The sequence below is a fragment of the Cetorhinus maximus genome, chromosome 10 (genome assembly GCF_964194155.1).
Source record: "Cetorhinus maximus chromosome 10, sCetMax3.hap1.1, whole genome shotgun sequence".
NCBI lineage: Eukaryota > Metazoa > Chordata > Chondrichthyes > Lamniformes > Cetorhinidae > Cetorhinus > Cetorhinus maximus.
The window spans coordinates 118,492,523-118,504,676 of NC_135888.1; positions in this window are offsets into that span (position 1 = coordinate 118,492,523).

Genomic DNA, 12,154 nt, shown 5'->3' on the forward strand with positions numbered 1-12,154 from the left:
AGTCATGTGACCTAATTTTGCCACAATGATTTTGAAAGGGAAGTTTATCCAGTTTCTGGAACTAGTTTTGATTTCAGTACTGATAATGTCCCAGCCATTAGCTGTTGAAAGAGTTACCACCCATATTGAGGTTCTTGTGTCGAGAAGCCATTATCTTGGCAGACCCTCTGACTCCACTAGAGGGGTAAGCTTATCAAGATGTAAATGATGTCCATTGTCCCCCTCAATGGTCCCCTTTTGAAATGGACCTGGGCATTCCCAGGTTTCAGATCTGTCTGTTAACAACTGCAGGCATAATGTGTTTCGATCTGTGAACCCCTGGTTTCGTGATTGCAAGGGGGCTATACAATGAGGTGTGAATTTCCACAAGCTGAGAGAGAAGTTCTTTTGTCCTTGTAACTGCTGTTGGTAGCTTCCAGAACGATGGGCCTATCCTATGGTCATGTGATTTGTAGCAGTTTTCCTTTGGCTCAACAGAAAATCCTTTTTGAAAATAGCAAAAATACAATAAAATTTTGATATATGTACAATTTTGGGTTTCTTTTCATGTCTCATTGACCTAACAAGGTGTGGAAAGCGAGGAAAAGAAAGATTGGATTAAGAGATGGAGAAAAGTAATAAAAATGTTAATTAAAAATGTTACACCTTATAAATTTTCAATATCAGAAGAACTTCACTCTATTTAATGTATCTCAACACTAAGGCAGACAGCAAAATGCTGTTTCTATGAAGCTAACAGCAGAGCAGTGCAACTCAGATGGCAACTTTGATATATTTGTGTTTTAACCGTGCATCTGCCCCTCGCCTGAAGTTGCTGTACCTATAAATAACAATGAACAATCCAGACTATTATTTTTGTGAAATATTTACTCACAGCTACACTTATGATGGTTCTACCTTGTTGAAAAAATTCCCAATTATAATGTTTGTAATGACAGCATTTTGCTGTCTGCCTCAGTGTTGAGATACATTGAATGGTGTGAAGTTGCTTCTGATCTTGTTGCAAAAGTAAAAGGCATTAATTGCCTAAGTAGCAAAAACATTCAGCAGCTGACTGCACTTTGTGATTGGTGAAGTACTAAACCATATGAAACAAGGGAATTTAATTTCTAATCTGTACTTGTTTTGCTGTCTAAATGTGCCACTATGGTCAACCTCAGTGCCTCCAAATTATGGAAATGAAAAATTGGTCAAAGTCCCCATGTTATTATTGCTACCCAGTATTTGTGACTTTATCACGTGTGTGTTTGTGGACATTGGGCTAGAACAGGATTGGGCTCAATTATGACACTGCCATAATCAAATAGTCAGCCAACTCAAGCCTAGATTTTCTGATTGAGGGCATTTCCAACATGGAGAAACTCATATCTGCCATGGAGATGTCCTCTTGATCGTGCCAGTTTTTGGGCTTCAGGATCACCTGCAAGCTAAATACAGGCTCTTTAAACTCCGCTAAAGATTTAAGACCCAAGCTCTGGAATTCCCTCCCTAAGCCTCCCTGCCTCTATATCTCATTTTCCTCCTTTAAGACACGCCTTAAAAACTACCACTTTGACCAAGCTATCGGACGTCTGCCTTAATATCTCCTTATGTGACTCGGTGTCATACTTTGTTTTATAATGCCATGGGACATTTCATTATGTTAAAGGCTCTATATAAATGTAAGTTGTTGTTGTTGAGTCTTGCACTTGTACTCCCAGGTGATGGTGAAGGGGGTTAATACAGGATAGGATGTGGGTCATGCAGTTTTGGATGAGATTCCATGGGATGGAGCTTAGGAGATCAGCTGGGAAAGCACAAGAAAAATTGAGTGTGCAGGTGACAACTGAACTTGTGTGGCAAAGGGCCTCAGCTGTGGACATAAATGCTGATCTTGGAGTCAGTGTTGGTGACAGATATGGAATTTGAAGTTCAGATCAAAGCTGAGCAGGAGTCTGAAGGTTCACTTTGGGGTTTCAGTCTGATCAACCAGAAAGAGGGATAAAATCAGAGGTGAGGGTTTAGAGTTTCTGACAGGGATCAATCAGAATGAATTTGGTCTTGCTGATACTTGGATAGAGGAAGTTTTTTTTTGAAAAATATACTTTATTCATAAAATATCTGGAAAAACATTACAAACCATTTCAAAATCACCATCACAAAAGTACAATCAGATTCAACTTTTACACATGGATCACGAGGTGTATCAATACAATCAATACAATCATTTCAGTATGGTCAATGCAGACAATCAGACAATGGTATTGGAATTATCGACATACATCGTGTTGCACTCTGAGGTGCTTCAATACAATTATAATACAATTAGTATTCATTGCATACATTCATTTTGAGCTGTACAGCCCTCTGTACAGAGGGGCTCTCAACAGTTCCCAGCCCCTCGGTGCACTATGGCAGAAAGGTCTTAGGCAGCGACCTTTCCCCTTTGCGGCGGCGGCTGCCCCGAGCTTTAGTGCGTCCCTCAGCACGTAGTCCTGGACCTTGGAATGTGCCAGTCTGCAACACGCGGTCGGGGACAACACTTTGCGCTGGAAGACCAAGAAGTTTCGGGCAGACCAAAGAGCATCTTTCACCGAGTTGATGATCCTCCAGCTGCAGTTGATGTCTGTCTCAGTGTGTGTCCCCGGGAACAGCCCGTAGAGCACAGAGTCCTGTGTCACAGAACTGCTCGGGATGAACCTCGACAGAAACCACTGCATCTTTCTCCAGACCTTCTTTGCAAAGGCACAGTCCACAAGGAGGTGAACAATGGTCTCGTCCCCACTGCAGCCACCTCGAGGGCAACGTGCAGAGGGGGTGAGACATCTGGCGTGTTGGAAGGATCTGACGAGGAGGGCCTTTCTCACCACCAGCCAAGCTACATCTTGGTGCTTGTTGGAAAGTTCTGGCGATGAAGCATTCTGCCAAATGACTTTGACAGCCTGCTCGGGGAACCATCCCACAGGATCCACCCTCTCCTTTCCCCGCAGGGCCTCTAAGACATTACGTGCCGATCACTGCCGATTGGACTTGTGGTCAAAGGTGTTTCTCTGCATAAATTTTTCCACGAGGGACAGGTGGTACGGCACGGTCCAATTACTTGGAGCGTTCCGCGACAGCGTGGCCAGACCCATCCTTCGTAACACCGGGGACAGCTAGAACCTCAGCACGTAGTGACACTTCGTGTTTGCGTACCAAGGGTCTACACACAGCTTGATGCAGCCGCACACAAAGCTGGCCATCAGTATGAGGGCGATGTTGGGCACATTTTTTCCCCCCTTATCTAGAGGCTTGTACATCGCGTCCCTGCGGACACGATCCACTTTCGACCTCCAGATAAAGCGAAAGATGGCTCGGGTGATCGCCATCACGCAGGATTCTGGAATGGGCCAGACCTGCGCCACGTACAGCAACAGTGAGAGTGCCTCACACCTGATGACCAGGTTCTTACACGCAATGGAGAGGAAGCGTCGCTCCCACATGCCCAGTTTTCTTTGCACCGTAGACACTCGCTCCTTCCAATTTCTAGCGCATGCCCCGGTCCCTCCGAACCATATCCCCAACACCTTCAGGCCGTCAGCCCTGACGGTGAAGGGGACAAAGGATCGGTCAGCCCAGTTCCCAAAGAACATGGCCTCGCTCTTCCCACGATTTACCTTGGCTCCTGAGGCCAGTTCGAACTGGTCGCAGATGTGGATCAGTCTGCGCACCGACAGCGGATCCGAGCAGAAGACGGCAACATCGTCCATGTACAGGGAGGCTTTGACCTGAGTGCCTCCATTGCCAGGGATCGTCACTCCTCTTATGCCCGGATCCTTCCTGATGGACTCAGCAAAGGGTTCTATGCAGCACACAAACAGGACAGGGGAGAGAGGGCAGCCCTGCCTGACTCCAGATTTAATAGGAAAGCTATCTGATTCCCACCCATTGATTGAGACTGCACTACTGATGTTAGTGTAGAGCAGTTGGATCCAATTGTGAATTCCCTCCCAAACCCCATTTTGGAGAGCACATCCACCATGTATGTGTGCGATATTCTGTCAAAGGCCTTCTTCATCCAGGCTGATGAGGCAGGTGTCCACACCCCTGTCCTGCACATAGGAAATCGTATCCTTGAGTAGCGTGAGGCTGTCTGAGATCTTCCTGCCGGGCACAGCGCAGGTCTGGTCAGGGTGGAGCACCAAATCCAGAGCGGACTTGACCCAACTGGCGATGACCTTGGACAGAATCTTATAGTCCACATTCAACAGTGAAATGGGTCGCCAATTTCTAATTTCCTCCCTTTCCCCCTTGTGCTTGTAGATGAGGGTGATGATGCCTTTCCTCATGGATTCTGACATGCTGCCGGCCAGAAGCATACTCTCGTACACTTCTAGCAGGCCCGGGCCGATCCAGTCCCACAGAGCTGAATACAACTCAGCCGGCAAGCCGTCGCTCCCGAGAGTTTTACTCTTCTCGAAGGACTCAAGGGCCTTAGTCAGTTCGTCAGCAGTTACCACTTTGTCCAGGCTCTCCCATGTACTGTCGTCTAAGACCTCCGTGATAGAGGACAGGAAGGACTGGGAGGCCGTGCTGTCTGTGGGCTTCACGTCATACAATCTGGCATAAAAGGATTTGCTGATCCTCAAAATGTCGGACTGCGATGACTTTACTGAGCCATCTTCTTCCTTCAGGCTGCTGATCACAGAGCTCTCTCTCTGTCCCTTTTGGAAGAAGAAACGTGAGCACATCTTATCCTGCTCCACGGAGCGGACTCTGGAACGGAAGATGACCTTGGATGACCCTGAAGTAAAGAGCGAGGCTTGCTGACTCTTCACCTCTTGGAGTTCCTCCTTGACATCGACCCCCATCGACTGCAGCTGGAGCAGGTTCTGCATGTTTTTCTGGAGTCGGAACATTTCCCTCTGTTCCTTTCTAGCTTTCTTGGACGCCTTTGAGGATGAAAAACCTCTTGATGTTTCCCTTGATCGCTTCCCACCAGTGTGTCAGGGACTTAAAGAGGGGTTTCACGGTTCTCCAACTTGGATGGAGGAAATTAACTTATCTACAGGCCAATGTCAAACAGCAAAACAAGCGTAGTGCAATGGCCATGATGACATGAAGGAAGGCCAGTTGCACTTCGTACAGAGGAAACCTATAGAATTGTACCCCGACATAGAAATTGGCAGAAAAAGAAAATATTAAAGTTAGGCATAAAGTCAAGGGAAAAACAAAAAAGTATTTTGTTGTACATTTAAGTTATGGTGTTAAGCAAATGTACTATTGAAACCATTGAAATGTAAATTGGACTTTCCCCAGCTGACTATTGCAACGACACAGTTCACATGTACTAACAACCCTCCAGTACACATACCTCACAAAAATATGAACCACATCGTTGAGCATCAGCAGGCTTTCTTACCATGCAATGAATCCTAGCCGGGCCCAGTTCTAGTCCACATACAAGTGTACAGTTCAGCAGAGCTTATCAAACATCAATGAGAAGCAGGAGTCTCCAATAGTGGAACATTCACTGAGAATTATATTAGAGGAACAGCTTAATTTTTTTTTGCTGAATTCCTGGAAGGAGGTTTGAATTCACAACTTTCTGGCTCTATTAGCTGGCACAAGGGCATAGAAATTTGTCAAGATGACATGCACCACTGTTGCACATTTTGAAAAATATTGCATCTAGTGGTGACTTCTGAGAGGAGATACACATAAGTTCTCTCGATCAAATGATTTTGTTTTTGTTTTGCATTTCCAGCATCCGCAGTTTTTTGCTTTTATCAAATAATCTATCGTTCACCAAGCTTAGAGAGAAGTTCATTTGTGTTTAAAAGTCTATCAATAACATTGTAAATTTGTGAATTCTAGTCATGTGGATAATGTGGTTCAATTGCAAGTAAAACCTGTGCAGGGTTTAAGGTCTGACTGCAATCATAAACCATTTATTGCTGTACTTTAGAAAGTAGTGATAAGAGTGAATTGGTTTGCATTTCTGTCTGGCAAGCACAGAATCAGGTTTGAAAAGTAGAACAATCTTTGTACATTACAATTTTATGGAAAGCATGGCTGTCCTAAGTAATATTTAATAGAAAGAAAATATAGTAGTTAGTTGTGGCAGCAGACTCTAAAATCCAAACTTTTTTACTTTTCATGTCTTTCAATCATTAATGCTATACATTAAACTGTAATGAAGTAAATTGAAGAACAAATGTTCTTGGAACCATAGTCTTGTGGCAGGGTTTATTGTGAATTATACCAAATCAAACCAGCATTATCCAATCAGAACTGTTTAATTTTAATTTTTCATAGAAAACCAAAACAAAGATCCAACATAAGTATAATACAATATTAAACTAAAAATGGTAGTAAATATTTAAGTCATTTAGGAAGTTTTGTGATTTAAAAATGTTACAAACAAGGGAGGCCAGACTCATTACTATTTCATATGGCCAGAATTCTCTGACCCCTTTGTGGATGGCCTTGGGGGAGGGGGTGCTGGTTGGTGGCAGGTGGTGTAAAATCAAGTGGGGCGATGTCATAACTGAGTCATCATGCCAGATACAGATTTTATGAGGACAGGTGGCATGTCTGGTGGGTTATGTTGTGCAGATCTGAAGAAATAGTACCTGAACTAATTAAAGTGGCAATTGACCGGAACTTTAGAGGCCTATTCCAATTTTCCAAAAGGTGCACATGGGCCATGGGGCATCAGATCCCCAGCATGTATATATCAAGGTAGCAAAAGTGGCAGGTCATGTCAGCGCTGCATTCTGCACCTGTCATGTAAGGCAGCATGCCTTCACAGGATAGAGGAAGTGAGAGACGGATTGCATGTCCACAGGTCCCTGAAGGTGGCAGGACAGGTGGATACAGTGGTAAAGAAAGCATATGGAATGCTTTCCTTTATTGGATGAGGTATAGAATACAAAAGCAGGGATATAATGCTGGAACTGTATAAAATGCTGGTTAGGCCACAGCTGGAATTTTGTGTACTGTTTGGTCGCCATATTACAGGAAGGACATAATTGCTCTGGAGAGAGTACAGAGGAGATTTGTAAGAATGTTGCCAGGGCTTGAAAATTGCGGCTATGAGAAAATATTGGATAGGCTAGGGTAGTTTTCCTTAGAGGAGGCTGTGGGGTGACTTAATTGAGGTGTACAAGATTTTAAGGCTCCTTGATAAGGTAGACAGGAAAGACCAGTTTCTTCTAGTGGAGAGGTCAATTACCAGGGGGCACAGATTGAAGGTGATTAGTAGAAGGATTAGAGGGGACATGAGGAATTCGCTGCCTGGTTTGGTGATGGAGGCAAAAACTCTCAATTCATTTAAAAGGTACCTGGATCTGTACCTGAAGTGCTGTAACCTCAAGGCCAAGGACCAGGTGCTGGAAGGTGGGATTAGAATAGGCTGCTAGTTCTTTATTTTTTTAATTTTTGGCAGGCACAGGTACAACAGGTTGAATGGCTTCATTCTGTTCTGTAAAGTTTCTTTGGTTCTGTGCATGTTGCCATCAAGACTCCCACAACTCAGTCAGCAGCCTTCATTAACATAAAGGGATTCCACTACCTCAACATCCATCCTGCAGATGTGTGCATGATACCCTGGAATCAGCCACAATGCCAACATACTCAGGCACTCCCCACCACCCCCTCTGCACCTTCAATGGTGGATCTTGGTGACAAGGGCTACTCACTAAAAAGATAACTACTGACTCCAGTGAGGAATCCTGGGACAGAAGCAGAGGAGAAATACAATACCAGCCAGGTGGCAACTCCCCTGAAGATGAGATTCAGGTGCCTAATTATTGCGCTGGTCCCAGCTAGGGTCACTCAGATTGTGGTGGTCGGCTACACTTTACACATCCTGTAGAGGGTGAAGGCTCTAGTAAATGAGGATAGATTGGAGCGCGAGGCACCCTCAGATAACAATGAAGATGAGGAAGCTGATGACAACTGCACCATCTGGAGAGATATGAGAGGCTGCATGGAAGATGCAATGACATGAGCATTAGGGTTGCATGGGACACATACACAATTCTGATGACCCTTCCTACTTTGAGCTTCCAATCAAATAAAAATTTGCCTTCACCCTCCACTATTGCCTTTTAGCTCAGTTGCAAGCCCAGGCCCCTGCGCCCAGTGTCACCACGAGCTTCTGCATTGTCAAACCGACAACAACTGGAGCTATGGTTCCTCCTAAACAACCCTGGGGTGAGACAGAGGGCCTCCATTATAGATCGAAATGTCCACAAAACAATGCCTTTATTACAAACATTGGCGCACACACGCAATAACAGCTTAACTATTCACCCGTGAAGACCAAGTGCATGTAGTGTGTTTTTTTACTTCTTTTATGAGTGCTCCTATGTGGTGCTCCCCCTTTGCTGCCAGCTGTGGTAGAAGCAGGCAGCTAACCTTGCTGCCCCATGGCCTGGGATGAATTTGGTGGCTGTCCTCTGGCTGCTTGAGGTCTGGAAAACCAGACTCTGCTGAGGGGCTCCTGCAAAGATGCAGGAGCTTCCTCTGTTGTCACAGCAACTTTAAGTGCTGGTGTCACTAGCAGAGGAGCTGAGGAGCCACCGTTCACACTTGGAGCGTCTTTATACAAGCCCCCAGAAGCAGAAACCAGCTGTCCTGCCTCCCTCGCAAGGCATGCTTGCACCTTCCTGCTAACCTGAGATGGACAAGGAGCTGGCAGAGTGTCCAGGTGCCTCATCCACCTCTCAGCTTGCCACTGTTGCATTGAGCTGATGGACAAAGTGATGGCATGCAGGTCTTTGCACATCTCCAGCTTCCACTAACTGGTCTCCTGGATCTGACTTTCTCATGAGAGTCACAAATCCCTTTACTGGAGGAGCCCACATGCTTAGACAAGAGAGAAATGAGAGTGCTCATGGCCTGGACAGACACCTCCACTGCTCGAGCCAGTGTGTACATATTCTCTGGAATCTTTGCTAGATTTTCACACACCTCACGCTGAACTTCCTGCAACTATAGCCTTATCAATGACTCTAAAGACATGTCATCAGCCTGGGGCTCAACAACAACCTGGCATCCCACAGTTCCAGTTTCAGTGGCCTCGGCTGTCATCGTCTCTGACAGTTGGTTAAGCGCAGGTGTGGTGTTGTCACCAGGTTGTGAGTGAGTCCAACTTTAAGCGCAAACACATACCCACCAATGTGAGAGTATCGGCGCTGGTGGCAACAGTGGGGAAATGATGTGATGCTGCACCCTCTGAGGCATTCCCCCCCACTTCTACTCCTCAGGTGTATAATTTTCCCTCATTCTCTATTCTTGTGGATAACCTGCTTGAGAAAACATAAAGATCAAAAGATTTTGCCCTTCCAAACACAAGCCTCCAGAATCGGCTGGTGTTCAGATCAATGCATGTACAGTGAAGGACACAGGAACGTTATTACTCATGCTTACCTAAAGCTACCTTCTGCTCGGTCATAAGCCTACTCACCCTCTTGTGCCCGCACTCCTTCCTCACCATATGCAATAAAGAAGCCACTGTGATGCCCTGCCAGTTGCAGAGTGTCCTCTTAAATGGGCAACAGGATAGCAAGAAGTGGAAGCCTGCTGCTGGTCTGGGCCCTTCCAAATTGTGGGCTCTCCTCTGCAGGAACAAGTAAGAGGAATGCTAAGATAAAAGCAAAAAACTGCGGATGCTGGAAATCCAAAACAAAAACAAAAATACCTGGAAAAACTCAGCAGGTCTGGCAGCATCTGTGGAGAGGAACACAGTTAACGTTTTGAGTCCGCATGACTCTTCAACAGAATGCTAGTTGCCCTACAATAACAAGCACAATGTCTAAGTGCATGGCATCCAGGCTGTTCATTTTAGGGGCATTTGAATGCCTCCAGCATTAGGCCACTCTGAAGCAACCTTGCAAGAGCCACCACTTACAGACTCGCATCCATTGACTAAGGTATATCCTTTCCTTTCGTAGGAGATGCTGCAGCCTGACCCTATTGCTGCCAACTGAATGCGCTGTCCCTCCCCAACAACTGCACCCTCACACTTATCCATTTGTTAACCCTTAACAGAACCAAGGTATGCGATACTCATATTGGTGGAACAGAAGTCATTCACACGCTTGCAGCACTGCAGCCAAGTTCTCTGGATGATCCCAGGACTGCTCACCACCTCTGCAATCTCCATCCTAGCTTCCTTGGTTAGGTGGGGTGTCTTGTCCTTCTGTCCCTGGGCAAGAGACCTCCCAACTATTCTGATTTGCCTGGAGGAGACCATGCAGAGAGTTGTCACTGAACTGTGCGGAGACCTGAGATCTTCCTCTGCCATGTCAACAAGCATCTCGTTCTGCTTTCCTTCAAAATGCTTGCTTCACTAACTTGATGGCCTTCTTCCTCTGGCAAGGCTGGATCTTCAGGGAAGGCTGGATCCAGAAAAGGCTCCAGTCAAGGAAGGCTTCAAGGAGGGAAGGCTTTAAGGAGAGAAGGCTTCAGCTGAGTTCTGGTGATGGCAGTCCTTTAAAGCAGAGCCAGCACATCCATCAGCATCAGCCCTCCCAACGCTTCCCCCCACCCTGGCCTACCGGTGTTAATTAGGCAGCTCGTGAGAGATAGCAGTGCAATGAAGGAATGGGTGAGGAGCACCAGTGCCACTCGCTTCCAGCCCTAAGACCTGCACCTCTACTCACAAAATCCCAGCCAATGTGTCACTTTGGAATATAAAACCTATGATTAATAGTGGCTCTTTAGTGACAGAAGACAAATTGCTTGAAAGCATGGAACTAGGCTGCATTTTTGCACTACTGGTTACATAAGCGTATTGGATTGGCCACTGACATTGCCTGATTCAACTGAGTCATGGTTCCTGAGTAGTTTGAGCTTTGCAGATTGGAACAGAGACGGGGAAGAGAAAAGAAGCAGGTGGTATGGTGGAGAATAGGAGGGAAGGGGAGGATGATGATGAGCTGGAAAAGAAGAGGAAAATGCAGGGAAGAGGAGAGGGAAAGGGAAGTGGAAGGCTGGGAGCAAGAAGGAAAAAGAAGAATAGGAGAGGCAAAGGAGACCTGAACTCAGGTAGGAGAGGGAGAAAGTGATGGAGACAGGAGAGAAAGAGGTGGTGGTGAGGTGAAGGAGGGGAGGGGGAAAAGGTGCGGGAAAGAAGAAGGAACAATGAAATGAGGTGAAAGGAAAAGAGCAGGTTATGCGGGGGAAAGGGGAAGGAAGGAGAGGGGAAGGAGAAAGGAACCAGAAAAAGGACAGAAAACAATTGGAAGAAGATGGAAGGAGGAGAGAGAAGGAAAGGATAATGAGAGTGAGTGGATGGAGAGGGGAAAAAGTGGCAAGGCTGGTGGAGAGAAGGGTGAAAGGGAGGGGTGAAATGGGTGAGAGAAGGAGAGGAGTGGGGGAAGGGAGGAGGGGATGAGCAGGGTGGACGGGGAAAGAAGTATAGAAGAAAGGAGAGGTGAGGGAGGACAGAAAGAGAAAGGGAGGAGCAGAGGCGAGAGAAAAAGTGAAATACTTCGTTTAGTTAGAACTTTCCGCATTCTCTGAGATCAGTAACTTACTGTGTAGCAAATCACAAAAATGAACCCATGATTTTTTCTCTGTACATTACTATCAACTGTTATCCACCTTTGTCTTTTTCTTTCCCAGTCAGGCACCATCAGAAGTGATAGCATCTCCAAGTAGGGCTGCTATGTGACAGAATTTATGGAAGTCACCATTAATGCCCTGGCGACAGTTTTCAAACATGTTAAAATAAGATGTGTAATGAATCTGCAGGAGGTCAGCTATATACAAAAGGCATCACATTCTGTCAAGAATTGAAAATAGACTAAAGAGTCAGTGACCCAGAGGGTGCCCCTCTTCTCATGTTGTAGTGCACTTTGCATACATCATGGATTAAACAGAAAAGCCCTTGTGTCTGACTGTGCATCATGTGACACATTTCACATTGAATAGAGCATTTTCTTAATGAGACTATTCTGATACTTGTAGCAACAAAGCACTGGACTGGGCAGCTGGGAAATGTTATGGGGTAGTGCATTGTTCCTTTGCAATATGTAGAAACCTCAATCAGTATGTAAGATGGTTGTAGTGCACACACTATTTATAAAGCGAGGCCCTGCATTCTGAAGGTGATAATTGAGAACCAAGGTGTTCTTCAGTGAGAGAAAATGCAGAGAGGGGAACACACAATGCATTTCTTGAG